Source organism: Saccostrea cucullata, unplaced genomic scaffold (genome assembly GCF_032062105.1).
Source record: "Saccostrea cucullata isolate Sc308-1 unplaced genomic scaffold, CSIRO_AGI_Scuc_v1 ctg8518, whole genome shotgun sequence".
Lineage (NCBI taxonomy): Eukaryota > Metazoa > Mollusca > Bivalvia > Ostreida > Ostreidae > Saccostrea > Saccostrea cuccullata.
This window is the reverse complement of record NW_026929646.1, coordinates 6,788-20,640: the sequence shown is the minus strand read 5'-3', so window position 1 is coordinate 20,640 and position 13,853 is coordinate 6,788. Positions and strand designations below refer to the sequence as shown.

Sequence of the window (13,853 nt, the reverse complement as noted above, 5' to 3'; positions counted from 1 at the left end):
ATTCTCCGGATAACTGTGTGACAAAATAATTGAACTTAAGGTTGGAGACTATTCACGTTTCATATGCAGGATTTAGGGGAGCGACATTGTGAAAGATAAGGGCGCATGGTCTGCGTTACGTAAGACTGATTCATCTTGATGTGGTTGTATTGCAAGCCGTATCTGCGATCTTACGAAATCAGTATCAGATGTCTTCAAACAATTGATTGACTTTGTTATATCCCTTCGTTATGCAGAATCGGTGAAACATGTTGTAGTTCAACAAACTTTACATAGAAGACCCCCCACTTACCGCATACGCTACAAAGTGGATACTAATTGGTTCAATGACAGAGTGAATGAACTTAATCTGAGATTATCATCCTATTTATATAATGTGGAGGGATCAAAATTTTTCAGTTTATCAGGTTTCTGGTCCCCTGCAAATCAAGACATGGTGTTTTCTAATGATGGTGTTCACTTGAATTCGCAAGGAATGAAGAAATATTATAATAATTTGCGAGCAGTAGTAGTTTCTACAATTAAAACTATAACAAATAGTGGGTATTCATTTTGTATTGAAATTCAGGCGGATAATTAACTACACAAGGCAGACCAATTTGGTCAGTTGGGCCTATGGTTTACATGTTTTTTTGTATCAAAATCTCTGAAGGCCAGAGCTAAATAAATCTTTGAACATACTTGTAAACAACATAAAAAGCTTTCTATAGCTGTTTATTACAGAGCTTACAATGTTGTCTCTTAAGGGTGGGGGCCCAAAACTTGGAATTGTTGTTCCCCTATATGGTTGGGGTAAATAGGTCATGTCGAATTACAAGAATCTTACCCCTATATGGTTGGGGTTTAGTTTTCTAATCAGATTTATAATTGATTGGACTCTATTTGCTTCATCTATATATATTCACGGCTTTATCTTATTAATATCACTATATATACATGTAGGTGTAATGCAAATGTTGGATATGTCTTCTTCGTTCATACCCCTATATGGTTGTGGTTTTGTTCTTTATATATGAATTAATTATTTTACACTATTCTGCCGATTGTTTGCTTTTTAGATATGAACAACATATTATCTTACCCCTATATGGTTGGGGTTTTCAAGATACCCTACATGTTTGGAGTTTGTATTTATTATTCCACCCCACCACAATTTTTACCAGGTTTGTGCTTGTGCTTTTTGCGCCTGCTTTATAAAAAATTGTCCCTATTTGGTTGTGACATGTTTTTTTTAGCTTTGAATAGTTCATAATCATTTGACACAGTTCATTAATGATCATGCTCGTTTCCTTATAGTGATTATAAGTTATTATTATGCCTATATATAATGTAGGTTTATTAAAATCTGCCCCTTTATGGTTGGGGCTTCTCAATAAAGGTTCAGCAATATTTATTGTAGGGTTATGCTCTGTTGCCTAATTCTGATTACAGGTTTATGGTTATGCCCCTATATGGTTGGGGATTTATTAACATATACTCAACAGATAGGGCAGTATCTTTCGTTTTTGGATGAAGTATATGAATATATGCGTTAAGGGATATGCTGGGTTTATCAGTTAGGTTACAGCTAAGTTATAAATATGCCCCTATATGGTTGGGGTTTTCTGTTCATATCCATGCCCCTGTATGGTTGGGGTTTCTTCCTGTATTTAATTATCATCAGGATGATTCTCATAAATTTGTGATTCAAGTTGGCTTGTTACACCGAATTGGACATGTAATAAGACCATGGGTGATTAAAATTATGTAATCACAAACAATGCTGAAGTTTTAATGGCACACATATTTTCTTGGGCTCCTATATGGTTGGGGCCTGAATGTTTATCATGTGTAACTTGCGATGAAAATTGTATACCCCTATATGGTTGGGGAACACATGACAATTGATAAAGATTACAAAAGTTATATGCACCTATATGGTTGGTGGATCGATCAAGTACATGCAGAAATGTTAAAAGCTGAGGAAGTATTAACACCCAGACTTCTCACAGATATCCTGCAAACTATTTGGCAGACAGAAACAGCACCAGATGATTGGAAGGTTGGTCTCATAGTGAAGCTGCCCAAGAAAGGTGACCTAGCGGACACAAATAATTGGAGAGGGATTATGTTGTTGTCAGTTACCAGCAAAGTCTTAAGCAGAGTCATCTTAAACAGAATGGCCTCAGTGGTAGACCCATACCTTCGTAAAGAGCAAGCTGGATTTAGAAAAGGAAAATCATGCACAGACCAGATATTTTCCTTGAGGCAAATTTTAGAACAAAGCAATGAATGGAATGCTACGTTGTATGCCAACTTCATCGACTTTGCCAAAGCATTTGACAGTATACACCGTCCTGCTTTATGGATGATCCTCAAACATTACGGCATCCCTGATAAGATCATATCCATCATTCAGATGCTATACAAGGACTTCCAGGCAAAGGTCATCTGCGGAACTGAACTAACAGACAGCTTCCCAATCCAAACCGGGGTACGACAGGGATGTCTGCTTTCACCATTGCTGTTTAGTTTCTGCATAGACTGGGTTATGAAAATTAATACCAGTCAGACCAGTCGAGGAATATCCTGGACATTTCAACAGTCACTAGAAGATCTTGACTTTGCAGATGATATCGCTTTACTATCACGGCGTTACAAAGATATTCAAAGTAAAACTGATGACCTGGTCAAGTATGACAGACAAATTGGACTTAAGATAAATGTAAACAAAACAAAGTTAATGAGGATAAATACAAAGATAGATAAAGAAGTCACAGCGAACAATGACAGAATAGAAGAAGTAGACAATTTTACATACCTTGGCAGTAAGATCACAGCCAATGGAGATTCCACCATGGACGTAGAAAATAGAATTTCAAAAGCCCGTGCCATCTTTGCCAACCTACGGAACATCTGGAAATCCTCAATTATCAGATCCAAAACCAAACTAAGGATATTTAAAACAAATGTCATCGGGGTCCTTCTCTATGGATCTGAGTCATGGAAGGTGACAAAGAACATCTCGCAAAAACTGGATACCTTTCAAACTAGATGTCTCCGTAGAATACTGAAGATATTCTGGCCAAACAAGATCACCAACGAGGAGCTGTATGAAAGAACATGCACAGCTGCTATATCGGACCAGATTAAAGAAAGACGCTGGAAATGGATTGGCCATGTGATGAGGATGAAACCATCAGAGATACCAAGGGTGGCCCTAAGATGGACTCCACCAGGAAAGAGAAACAGAGGGCGACCAAAGGAGACATGGCGACGGTCGGTAGAAAAGGAAATGAATGATCAGGGATGGACTTGGGGCACTGTACAGACAATGGCAGCAGACAGACAGAGATGGAGGTCCTCGGTGCAGGCCTTATGTGCTCAAAGCACGAAGAGGACTAAGTATATGGTTGGTGGACATGTTTGAAATTTTCAAGTTCTTATTTATGGCATTCCTGTTTATAAATGCTTTTGATAAGTATCTTTTATTTAAGTCCACAGTGAGTTTTTGATAATTTTAATATGTTGATTGAAATGAACTAAAATGCAGATTCTAAGTGAATTTACATACATGCTTGTATTACATGATGAAAGTTTTTATATTCAAATACCAGACCTGTTTACCCATATCGCCGTCACTCAGCATTTTTGATTAGATTCATCCGTTAGACTTGGCAATTGCCAGTAAGATTTAACTTTCCATCGATTTTACATATTTAAAAACAGACCAACTGCTTTTCTGATTACAAAAACCTAATTTAACAACACGGTCTTTGTCATTCTATAATACCACAGAGTTTTGGCAACCATGTTTGTAATCCTTCTCTTTTTTAGCGATCAAAAGCGTGAAACAAAGACAGATCATAACGAAAACTAACTGCTAATTCCAAACGAACATATTTCAGATTTACCTATTTTCTTAATAGCAAAACGTGAGACATATTTTAAACTAAAAATCCGTACAAAATACGGCGAAATCGTAAGAGTAAACAGGTCTGAAATACTTATACTTATACATTAACAGTATGTTTTTTACATAGTCAATGAATTTATCGTGGCACAATAAATGTGTTTGATAAATACAGTTACTGTATTTACTAATGAAGCCTAATTTATTGACCAGAGCTGTGGTTAAAAATAAAATATATTTCATTTATATCATTATGATAACCAATTGCAGATGAGCGAACTCAGACGCCAACCAAGAGGGCGGTGAACCCAGAAGAAGCCAGCTGCAGCAGGGTCGGCAGAACAGGCTGTGGAACCGACTGAAACGTCTGCTTAGGACCAGCTGGTGGTAGCGGTGACCGACAAAGTCCTGGAAACAACCAAGAACAATCAAGAAACCCAACAAGTGGTGGAAACTGGTTCTAGGGGCAGGAAAAAACACAGGGAGCCAAAGAAAAAGAGGAGAAGAATAGCGTCACCTGACAGATCACCTTCCTCTTCAGGTACTACACTGTAACTCTGATTCAGATGAATCTTGTGACGATAGTTCCTCAGACGCAAATACAAGTACTGATGACTCCTCATCGGATGAGTCTGATTATGATGACAGTTATTTACTATCAACGCCCATATCCGCACAGATTGAAAAAAAAATTAAGAACAAAATTTGGCAAAATAAATATATTGACTTAAGTAAACTTTCGTTAAGGGATGATGTCGGCTCAGACAGGTCTGTTCAAATTAAAAGTACAGGCAATTCTGAATTAAAATTACTTTCAGCAAAATCAAAAACTGTTATTAAGTCCATAGATCAATGGACAACAGCTTTTCTCAAATTTCTGGCTATCTATTCAGAATAAATTCCAAAACAAGTTGCATCAGTTATTACACATGGAGAAATTGTCAGAGAGTTGGCAAGTAGCCATGCTGGATTGTCATGGATGACATATGATAAACAAGTACGTAAAGACATTGAGGCGAGGTCTATCCCTTGGGGACAATTACATTATAATGTAATTGTCTCGGCTATATTAAGGGCCGTTTTAATATATATATTAATTCTTTTAAAAAAAATGTTATCCATAATGGACAGGACTTGGCCGTACACAGTAACAGTTATATCGCATGTATCGGCTGTTTGTCACGTGACTTGTATAAAAATAGAATTCTTCAGCTGAATGAAGGAAATGAGGATTCATAGTTCCGACTAGTCTCCCGATGCCCCGCCCACCTTAGTTACAGTTACTAAGTCCCACATTATGGCGATGCTGAGTACATCAGCGGATGTCGCGACTGACAGTCTTGGGTCTATTCCAGACGATTTTTGCGTAAAATATTTGCCAAATAGCTCAAAATTGTCGGACAAAGTATTGCAAAAGGGTTTAAATTACTTTACGCAAGGGTACATTCACGATATTAAGATTTTTAACTCGGATGAGTCCGTGCAAGCTACAGCACGATGCTGGAGATCGATGCGGAAAAATCAACCCCCACATCGTCTTAATTTGGAAATTAAAAATGATTCCATAAATGAGTCACATTGTTCCTGTAAAGTAGGGTATGTGTTTAATAAAAATTACTAGTAACACTCACTTTCTATACGCATTTCACAGGACAATGATGCAAATGAAACGGCGGTTGTGTATTGAAAAAAAAATGTAAACATTACTGTAGTGACGTAATCTTGTGCGGCATGTGTATGCGTTATGATTGAAAAATTCATTAAATGTAAAACAAAATAATTTAACAATTTATTGTCTCATTCCTTAATTTATTTCCTGATTCGAGTGTGCAATTTATAGCATATATATTACCGAATTTGTTGTGATAAGGCCATGCTTTTAAACAGAAACAGTTGACTAATCCAGAATTTCAACTGTAGCATTTTTTAATAGACAAATCATGCATAATTTTTTTTAAAGACATTGACAATTATTCATGTATTTCTGATATATTTTCTTACAGCTTAAATGGTCACTGCTCTCATATAGTTGACCTTATAAAAAGTTTGCAGGGATTCAAACTTCATAACTTTTCCAATGTACCCGAACAGCAAAGCTGTACAAGTATACCACAGCAGTGGCATGTGCCCAGGGGTTCTAAGATTAAGCCCGTTCCAATCAACCATTTAGTGGTGGCAAGGCCCACAGAATCCCGAAAACGAAAACCTGTCACATGTCAGATTGACTTAGATCAAGAGTATGTTAAATCTTAGATAATTTTTTTTCTTTTCTTGGTCATTGCATTTTACACGTTTACGTGTAGATGCAATTTAAGATATTTTAAAACAGTATATATATATACATATTAAGTTGAATGATAAGTTTTCATTATAAGATAAATAAAAACAAATCTTGATTCATTTATTATATTTAATAATGGACTTCCCAAAGTGTCCGCAAGTGACATAATGCAGCTGAGTTCGTTAAAGGGAACCCCTCTAGAATATACAATATCAGCAGATCATCCACTTGTAAACATCCCCCTTGGTGATGTGCAGATAGGCTCAATATTGTCATATCAGGTACAAAAAATTATTACATAAACATATGTATTGAAAGATTACACAGATTATAGAATTGGGGCATCACCTGTACAAGACTATCAATATCATGTTAATAACATATACATAATTATATCATTGACTAAAAACTGTTTTTATACATATGAAGCATTCAGTTTCTCCAACATTTCTACAGAAAGATGGTCACACTTTGATTTTTTCTTGTAACAATTGAAATAAATAATGTTATTTAGTTACATCAATTTTTACTGTCTGTGACAAACACATCATGGAATAAAGTCAAGTGACAACATACAGACCAAATTTTGTTAATGTTTTTAAATAATGATGTAGGAATGCGAACAGAAAGCATTTTGTAAGTTTTAACCTTTGCGATAAGTCTTTCAATGTGCACACGGTGCTTTGCAATCTTCTCAGTAAGCACAGTGTCTGAAACTGACATCTGGCATGTTGAAGAAGCCATTGGTGGAATATTCAATACCAAATTTAAATTACTTAATTCCTCTCTAATAGTAAACCCTTTATCAGCCATAATAGCATCACCATCTTTTACGTAACCTTTTAATTTTAGTGATTCAAGAACATTGTAAAATCCCGACTGTTCACAAATTTGTTTATCTGATATACATCCTGTAAACAATTCCGATGCAAAAATCACTGAACCATTCGGATCACAACCAATTAAAGCTTTCAAAGTAGTACTAGACTTATAATTACTGTAAAGCTGACTTTGCAAACCAAGTGCACATGGTGCTTGTGTTCTAAATTCAGTACCATCAATAATTACCAAAGTTGTAGGGTAATCATTTTTAAAATCTTTAGGCATGTTATTAATACATGTAATTACATCACGATGAGGCCAAATACAAAGTTGACCCAACTTAAAATACATCAATGAAATCCAAGTATTAAATACAATTCCAGATGACTGCAGTGATAGTTTGAACCTAACTGACAAATCTTTCAAACCAAAGTTGTGCCTCAGTCTACATAAAGTTAAAAAGAGTCCATCTTGCAGTGACAACTTTTAATGTCTTTTCGACCTTTTTCATAATTTACTGAGGATCCATCTGAGACTAAAAATGCCAAGAGACCAGCAAATCTGATGTATACAATGCCAGTGTAATATTTGAACAAATTTTTCAATTTTCCCTCTCTTCTTATCACTTCGTCGACTCCAAACGATGGCTTCTGATCATCAGACGATAGTTTGTCTTTAAGTTCCTTTATTTCCTCTTTCAGGGTGCAGATTGTAGCTTCGTGCTGCTTCTCTTTTTCTTTTAACACATGTAGCTCAGTTGCCATTGCAAACATCTCAATTGAAGAAATCCCTAAAAAAATAAAAGATAAATTTCAATCTGATACTTACTTACACTTATTTCAGTTTAATACAAAGTGGAGTTTTTTTCAGACAAATAACATTAAGGAGGTTGAGCCACCCATATCAGATGGTTGTGGCAATACTGATGTATTCCACCCAGCCCCTGTACCATTGCCACAAGAGTATATGGATTTGAATTTGAAATACAAAGAGTGTGATCCCATTAAAATTGAATTGTATACACGAGAACAAAGTGATTCAGCACAATGGTACAATGAAAGAAAGAATCGTTTGACTGCGTCTAATTTTGGGAAAATTTTGCAAAGAAAGTCGACCCCTAATGACAAGTTTCTGGGAAGCATATTTAACATTAAAAAGATTTCCGCTCCTTCCTTAGAATATGGTAAAATCCACGAAAAGGATGCAAAGTCTAGATACTTAAAAGACTTTCCAGCTAGGCATATCCACACCTGTGGACTAGTTATTAACAAGGGGTTTGCCTTTTTAGGGGGAACTCCTGATGGTAAGGTGTGCGACAATGGTCACTGCAGTCTTATTGAAATAAAATGTCCATATTCTGCTAGGAATATGACAATTGCTGAAGCATGCGAGAATGTGCGAGATTTCTTTTCGTGTAAAAACAATGAAATCACATTGAAAAAAATCATGCACATTATGCTCAAATTCAGGGCCAACTCCTGATCACAGGTTGTGCATTTTGTGATTTTGTTGTTTTCACACAGAAAGATATCTTTGTGGAGAGAATACAGCCCAACCTTCCGTTTATGACCACTATGCTGGAAAAATTGTGTGTTTTTTTCAAAACCTACGCAAAGCCGTTTCTTGCTAAACAAACAGTCCAAAATTAAGTTACGTAACTAGGAAAGTTTTGAATGCTTACAAGGTTCTTCTGTTTGTATAGATATGTTGTTACCACTGTTGATGTTGATTTCTGTTGTTGAGTTCAAATTTTCTCCATGTTCTTCTATATCTGTTGTACTATAAAAAATAAAAAAATTGGTAAGAAAGAAAAAGATTTTTTGTCTGCCATGCAATGCCCACAATTAATAGCCGGTTATAATGGCAAATAAAGTGTGCATGAAGTTACCAAAATAAAAAATTTAAAAGATTAAAATAATAATCATAAATTAAGGTACATCACACTACATGTGATCACCTGAGACCTAAAGGTCTTTGGTGTTTTTGCAGCGACTATCTCTGATGGTATGTTTTTTCACTCTTTGATGGATATGTTGTGATCGACGTAATAAATGGAATAGACCGTTTCACAGTAACTGCAGTACTGCTCCTTTGTGGGGCAAAATGATATAGTTTGGTGAAATATGACATGAGTAGTTGTTTAAAATACGTCATTTAATTATCCGTCAACAAAAACTTCACCAAACGTTATAACTTTGCCCAAAAGTGTACTACCGCAGTTACCGCAGAAGGGGCTTATTAGTCGATTGCTAGTCATTATCTCCAAAAAACTAAAAATTGTCAATTTGTGGGTTTTTACCTTAGAATCCTTTTTTTCTTTGACACTGGGTTACTCTCGGTGAATGTGCTAGTCCGCTTGGGAAGTGGCCTGGTTGGTCTAACAGCTGATCCATCAGCTTGTAATGGGTCAGGAAATTCAACGGTTAGCCCATTACCTCCCACAAAATGCTGTAAATAATTCAGTAACATTGACCTCAATGACAAACCATACGATGTTTTAAAGTTTATTACATAAATAATAGCAACACCGGAACACACATACGTATCAATTACCATCTCTTGCAATATGAATAACATAGCCAAACTTTACAAAGATGTGTAAAATCGATGCATTCCGAATTTGTACGGTATGTATGCAGGTATAGTATATTCCTGAAGTTCTTGGCCAAAAATTGTCGTGTATACAGCTAATATTATAAGACTCAGTGTGCATAACAATCAAAAACATTAAATTATAACCAGCTGTACTTTTGAACAAACAGCTTTGTGTTTGTTTATTCTCTGAATGTTCAACTGTTCGTGTGGACGTCCACAAGCTTTGATCCACCGAAGACATTTCTGGAGATTTGTTTTCGGTTTAGGGAACAAAATAAGCTTAACACCGTTCTGTAACCTCTCAGGATATCTCTCTTCAACATTACACGTTCCCCACGCACACCGCGATACCATTTTTTAACAAAAACTCAAGGCTTCCCACATCTTGTCAAAGGTTTGTTTGTGGGACAATATGGCGGCCGATCGAAGCGCTTCTCTGACTAATTATACGGAACAATCTGATTGGCTAATAAAATAAGTTTGATTGACGTGTCGGAACTATGAATTGTACCAGGGCATACGCTTGTTTTTTAAGAAAAAAATAATACACCTTTAAAGATGTTAATTATCTCTACCCAAAAAGTGCTGGGAGCTAATCTATGGTGTTTTGGAAGTACTGAAAACTTTGCCAAAAATGTGTATAATAGCTAAAAATTCCCACTTCGCTTTAATTCTGTTATGAATAAGAATAATGTTATGCAGACCAAGATAAGATTCCAGCACTTTTCAAAATATACACTATTTAAGCAATAAATATTCCATATTTCAGCTCAAACTCTAGCGCTATTTTCTACATTCCTTGTCCCTGTGCAGCTTCGATACTACTAGATACATGTAAATTCACAATACAAATTGTATTTAATAAATTATTTTGTTTTAGTTTTAATGATTATTTTTTAATAATAGCGATGATATTATATTTATTTAAGCACTTTTGTAATTATTGAACCAGTGAATCACCTGTACTACGTCATTTTAAGGCTGATGACGTCATATTTGATGAGAGGCTTTTTTCTTTATTCAATAAGTTTAAATAAGCCATACGACTCATCAGTACATAACAGGACAGTGTTTTTGAAAGCTTACTAATTAAAATAAATTGGGAAATTGAAATAAATTGGAAATGGGGAATTGTAAACACACACTATCCACACCTCCGATGAAAATGTGAAATACTGTTTGTTTAATTAATGATTGCCCAAGGTTTACTGGTATATCAAAATGTCATTTATATACTGTGACTGTGTTTGAGCTCTTATTCATCTGAGGACGAACACTATACAGCTGTATAGTTTGAGGAAGGACCTTTTTCAATTTTTGTGATGAAAATTTCATTATTACTCCCTATTCTTGCATTTTGTTGTTTCATTATTCGATCGTCGGTCCATTCGACTGACAGTCGACTATTCGTTGACATCCCTAATTGCTATCAAATATTGCAATTTTACAAGATTTAATAAATAATTGATAAAACAAATAAATCTAGGTTGTTATTTACGCATCGCAATATCGTTAATTAATTTTGTGGCTTGTTATATTATCCATGACGTCACAATTAAACTTCTATACGGTGTACAACGAATTTGAACTCTGACCTTCATTAACATAGCTGAGTATGAATATTGGGTTATGGCCACCACATCTCGAAATTTTCATCAGAATTTCAAATATTCATAGCAAATAAAACTTTCAAAGAAGAGGGGGGGCCCAGAAAGGTACGAAAACACCACCTGGGTTCTGTTATGCATATCACAGGAATGGAAAATGCTATCAGAACAACTGTCAATACAAACACACATGTTACCAGTGTAAGAAAAGTCACTCAGTCCTTCAATGCCCAAGAGGTAATCAGTCAGCCACAAAGAACAGTTCATCAACCTACCCTTCAAGTTCAAACTCATCATCTACCCCTGCAAACAAATAGTTCTGTTGAAAAAATTACTCCAGTTCGGACAACTATTTTAAAACAGCTATTAGAAGGGTATCATCAAAATTTGAAAGAATTCTTATGTGAAGGTTTTGAAAAAGGATTTAGATTAGGTTATGAGGGTCCAGGGCAACCACGCTTTTCTTCCAATTTGTTATCAGCCAAAACTTTTCCAAATATAACATTAGAAAAATTAAACAAAGAAATTTCACTTGGTAGAATAGCTGGCCCATTTGACACTCCTCCTTTAGCTAAATTAATACCAATAGGTCTGGTTCCAAAAAAAGAAGCTAATGAATTTAGAATGATTCAGCATTTGTCATTTTCTGACGGGCATTCAGTTAACGACTTTATACCAGACGAATTATGCTGTTTCCTATACAACAATCGATGATGCTATCAAATTAATAAGGCAGATTGGTCGCGATTGCCTTCTTGCAAAAACTTGCATTGCTTCTGCTTTTCAGATAATACCTATTCACTCACTTGACCATAAGTTACTAGGTATTCGTTTCAAAATAAATTTTATTTTGATAAATGTCTTCCCATGGGTTGCTCAATATCATGCTCCATTTTTAGCTCTACTGGTCAGAGACAAGAAGAGCTTATGCGATAGTAATGCGTCCGTCGTCCGTCCGTCTGTCTGTCTGTCTGTAAAAAATCTTTCAAAATGCTACTCCTCCTACAGTTTTGGTCTGATTTCAATATAACTTGGCACACAAGTAGACTACACTAAGATACATAATTCTGTGTATCGGTTTTTGATTTCGATTAACGGTATTGCCGTTGTTACTAAAAATAGAAATTTCTGTGAAATTCTTTCAAAATGCTACTTCTCTTACAGTTTTGGTCTGATTTCAATATAACTTGGCACATAAGTAGACTACACTAAGATACATAATTCTGTGTATCGGTTTTTGATTTCGATGAACGGTATTGCCGTTGTTACTAAAAATAGAAATTTCTGTGAAATTCTTTCAAAATGCTACTTCTCTTACAGTTTTGGTCTGATTTCAATATAACTTGGCACAAAAGTAGACTACACTAAGATACATAATTCTGTGTATCGGTTTTTTATTTCGATGAACGGTGTTGCCGTGGTTACTAAAAATAGAAATTTCTGTGAAATTCTTTCAAAATACTACTCCTTCTACATTTTTGGTCTGATTTCAGTATAACTTAGCACACAAGTAGACTACACTAAGATACATAATTCTGTGTATCGATTTTTGATTTCAATTAACGGTGTTGCCGTTGTTGCTAAAAATAGAAATTTCTGTGAAATTCTTTCAAAATGCTACTCCTCCTACAGTTTTGGTCTGATTTCAATATAACTTGGCACACAAGTAGACTACACTAAGATACATAATTCTGTGTATCGGTTTTTGATTTCGGTTAATGGTATTGCCGTTGTTACTAAAAATAGAAATTTCTATGAAATTCTTTCAAAATGCTACTCCTCCTACAGTTTCGGTCTGATTTCAATATAACTTGGCATACAAGTAGACTACACTAAGATACATAATTCTGTTTATCAGTTTTTGATTTCGATGAACGGTGTTGCCTTGTTACTAAAAATAGAAATTTCTGTGAAATTCTTTCAAAATGCTACTCCTCCTACATTTTTGGTCTGATTTCAATATATCTTGGCACACAAGTAGACTACACTAAGATACATAATTCTTTATATTGGTTTTTGATTTTGATGAACGGTGTTGCCATGGTAACTAAAAATAGAAATTTCTGTTAAAAAAATCTCAAAATGCTACACCTCCTGCAGTTTAAGTCTGATTATAATATAATGTGGCATGCAAGTAGACTATACTAAGAACTAAAGAGACTTAATCAAGGATCATTACTCTTTTTATTGCTGTGGTAAAGTTTCAATTCCCAACTTCTTAAGAACTTTTCTCTTCCTTTACTATAAGTACAAACTAGATGCTGTCATGAGACAGTAATACCCGCACTAAGGTGTTTGCCTCTAAATGCACACTTCTTCATATTGGGCTTTACCAAGGAAAAAGTCACAATAATTTACATAATACATGTATTCATCAAATTGAGCATTATATGCTCAGGTGACCATGTAGCTGCAGATCTGGTTTTATATATTTGTTTTTGATCATAACGCTACAGATCCCCATATGCAAAAAAGGTGCAATTTACGCGCAATATTTTTTGAGCACTTTTCGGCAGAATTTCTCCACTTTCTAGCATTAGTCAATCAACTACCTTTCACTCCCTAATTTTAGACACATTCTCTGGCCAATATGTATATTTTGTCCACCTCCCAGCCATTTATAGTAATCTCTACAGGCAACACTGGGTGAAAAAAG

The 13,853-nt window shown here is 35.3% G+C and overlaps 1 pseudogene; it reads right to left on the bottom strand.

Annotated features, from left to right (window-relative positions):
- Positions 1–6,319: 6,319 nt before the first annotated feature.
- Positions 6,320–9,951, bottom strand: LOC134281602 (uncharacterized; annotated as a pseudogene).
- Between the last annotated feature and the right edge of the window lie 3,902 nt (positions 9,952–13,853).